Source organism: Hylaeus anthracinus, unplaced genomic scaffold (genome assembly GCF_026225885.1).
Source record: "Hylaeus anthracinus isolate JK02 unplaced genomic scaffold, UHH_iyHylAnth1.0_haploid 0, whole genome shotgun sequence".
NCBI lineage: Eukaryota > Metazoa > Arthropoda > Insecta > Hymenoptera > Colletidae > Hylaeus > Hylaeus anthracinus.
The window spans coordinates 26430045-26433889 of record NW_026533254.1 but is presented as its reverse complement, the minus strand read 5'-3'; positions in this window follow the sequence as shown (position 1 = coordinate 26433889).

The following is a 3845-nucleotide window of genomic DNA, read 5'->3' as shown; positions in this document are numbered from 1 at the left end:
AGAGAGAGAGAGAGAGAGAGAGAGAGAGAGAGAGAGAGAGAGAGAGAAAGGAACCTGTGCGACAAGAACAGCGAGTTTTTAGTGGCGCCATCTACTAACAGAACGCTCAAGCTTGTCGTGAAATAGTTCCACTATTCCACCGCTAGATGGCGCCAACTTGTTACCATACGTTTACATTTAAATTAATTTATTAATTTATACTATTGAGTAATGAATTTTAACGCGAACGCTCATAAAGCATTTTAAATTCGACCTGTAATAGAATTTCGATTTTTAATATCTTTTTTTTTGGGCTTGTTTAACCAAGTGGCGCCATCTAGCGGCGAAATGGTGGAACTATTTTACGACAAGCTTGATTGTTCTGTTAGTAGATGGCGCCACAAACAGTCGCTATCCTTGTCGCACATGCTTTGTTCTCTTTCGCACTCGCACACAGGATATCATTGAATCGACTAAAATTCAATACGTCAACTACAAATAATTTATTATTACTTAATAACCATCAGAATCGTATCGAAAATGGTCCTTGAATGTTGCCACAGGTCTAGATTTTATTCAGTACATGTGAAAGTACAATAATTGTATGCGGATTGTTAACAAACAATCGGTTAATGCGAGGTGTCAACGATCCGTACCGTTGTCGTGTTCACCTTGCCTAATAATCATTGATTATTACTTAATAACAACGAAAATTGTATGGAAAACTGTCCTTGAATATTGCTAGTAATCTATACTTGACAACACAATTGCAAAAGTGCATGAATTATCCTTGGAAAATTGAAAAATAATTGATAATGTCTGTTAACATTCGGAGGAGTGTCTCTATCCTTGTCTTTCATATACAATAGCTTTCTCTCTCTTTCCATCACCCACGATCTATCCTTGTCTTTCATGTTCCTTTCCCTCTCTTTCTCACACTCGCTCTATCCTTGTCTTACATATTCCTTTTTCTTTCTTACACACGCACTCGACCTTCGGGAGTTGGCCGCTAGATGGCGAGTCGGTCAACTGTCACGAATGATAGCTATATGTCATATGACGATTCCAAGCATATATGCACTCCTCGTCAAAATTAGAATGGCTGTATCTCTGCGAAAAATGGTCGTAAAAAATATTTTAAAAACGCATTTTAAAGCTTGAAGCTTCTCGTTTTTTAATCAAGGACTCAATTTTTTTTCTATGTCGATTATAATATTGTTCTTTCAAGATGAAGCGCAGGAAGCGAAGTTTCAGAAATTTTTGCCTAGTTTGACCGTATGCACGGGCTAAAAAAAATGTTTTCACATAAATCCAATGGATGGTGCTTATAGAGCAAACATTCCTCTTTAATTTGGTTTTTTTGATTTTGTCATATGATTTTTTTGACCGATTTATTCGCTATCCAAGCAAAAAAGGAACTTTTAACTTTTGAACGCCTACAACTTGCGAACGCACGATCGTAGAAAATTTTTAATGAGTGTTTTGGAATGCTAAGACAATTTTTTTCAGAACCTTTAGTTGCCAATTCAATGAGATCTTTTTTTAACCGTATTAAATTTATTTAAAGATGATCCCAAGAATTGCATACTTACCATTTTCTAGAAAACGTGATCCCACTTCAAGAAAAATCATTCAATTGATCACTTTTTTTTGTAAGATGAAACTACTCCTTAAACGCTTAAAAGAAAATAAAAAAAAAATTAATTAAAAAAGAGTCAGCTACCCTTGTCGCATATGGTGCTCTCTCTCGCACTTACTGTTGCGCGTACCCCTGAATTTAAAACTATTAATAAGCAATTCAGATCAATGCAAATCTTTACAACAATAAAGCCTGAATGTTGCTACTGATCTTATCCTTTGCACCTGACGTGTCAAATATACGACGTATTTGCATTTAATTATGGAAAAATCCGCAAATAACGCATGTCATCGTTTGCAGGGTGAACGGAATGAACTTTGTCTTCAGTCTGCATATCTATGATGATATTTCCCTTGGTTACGAATCCGTCAAATAGAAACACGCGACCTTTCCATTAGAAAAATGTAATCCAGCTATGTTTAACTCCTCCCCTGTCGCGTTATTCCGTTCCTTCCATGGGCTCGCGATCTCTGTTCGCCGTTGATTAGATATTCACGAAGCGACGGCTCATCGTCGCTGCGAATCAGTCCGAAAATCAGATTTCTTTCCGCGTCCGCGGCATTTCATTCGCGCTGATACGTACCATTGCCTCCCTGCCGGCAAATAAGAGCCAGCGGCTGAAATTGAGTTACGTTGCGAGACTTCCAGCTGCATAAACAAACTCGATTTACCTTTCCCTTGATACGCCGCATCCTAACGACGCGAATCCTTCAGCGCGTATGAGAACCGGTTAAAAGAGCGAAAACAAAAAGCAAAGACGCCCCTCGGCGGCTCGAGGAAAGATCCACGACGGAGGGTGTCAATGGAACCTGAATGAAGAGTAAAGGTTCGTCAAGATTGAAATTGGTAGAACTGCATCGATAAGAAGTTGCAGCTCCGTGTCTCGAGTAGCTACAGTAAAGTCTGCCGAGCAGTGTAACATGATCCGGGACGGGATATATCCCTGAGAGGTCCAGGATCCTAGGATCCTTTTCCTAGTCCACCATAATTGCACTAGTTCACTCCCGAGTTTGTGCATTTATGAAGACTTTTTACTGGACCACCAATATCCTCAGAAACGGCGACCATAAGCGTCGAGGAACCGTGTAGATACGCAGCGATTGAAAACGTGAACGCGGGTCGCAACACGGACCAAGAAAAATGAAGAACGAGGGAAAAAATAATGGAACGGAAGTGGTGACAGGGGAGCAATGAATCGTTCGACACCGAGGGTGGATGGCGAAGGAAGGCGAGCTGATGGAACGGATGGAAGATCGAGGATTCGATAGGTTCGTAAAAGGCAGGGATAGAACTCTCCCGGCGTATCCGATGCATTTCGTGTTTCTTCTCTTTTCTTTCCCGCGTCTCTTCGCCCTAACGTCCAACTCCGTGCCGAAAGGCAGACAGTGCTCCACGAAATCAGTCGCGACTCGGATTCGCTCGGCGATTCCGTATCACCCGTAAATTTCTGTCGTCGTCGGGGACTTTTTTCGTTTCTCTTCATACCTGAACTCGCTTCGAAAGCATTCCCGTTAGCTGCAGGGATTCTTCCTATTTCTCGCGCGGAACTTCGAAACCTTCTTTCACGAGAGCCCGAAGCTTTTTCTTTTTAACGAAAAAGCGATTTGAACACCGCAGAGGACAGCGAAGGCTTAATTAAATCTTTTTACGAGGCACCAAAGGAGACCGGTGTGGCCAGTTATAGCCTTCTAGCGAAAAGCCGTGCGCTCGTATTAGATACTCGCCAAATGAATTATATTATTATTCCCCGTACGAAATAAAAACGGAATACGTTACCTTTAATTCCGCGTGTCCATTTATCGAATAACGGGTGCATTTCGGGAATGGTCGGGCACCAAAAATGCGGAAATTCGGGCGAAAAGGAAAGGACATAGGGAATGTGAAATAATTTATATTAAATTTTCATTGCTGAATGTACTCTTCAACGACTAGAAGGCTTCAGAGACTCGGGATCCTCTTCACATTCTGTACACCGTGGAACTTTAAAGTTTCTGCAGCCGAGTTCTAATTAACGAAGGACCGAACAGGAACGCGAAACAGTTGGCCCCCTCTTCGTTCCCGACATTTTCAATTTTCATAATTCACGGTTTTCTACAATCTCGCTGAAATGCGACCCGACCGAGAGCTTTCGCAACTTTTGAAACTACGCGCTCGCGAGAACGACTTAACCGAGTTCGCATCTTCGCCTAGGAGAAACCGATGATTTCTTTGCCGCTCGAATTTAACG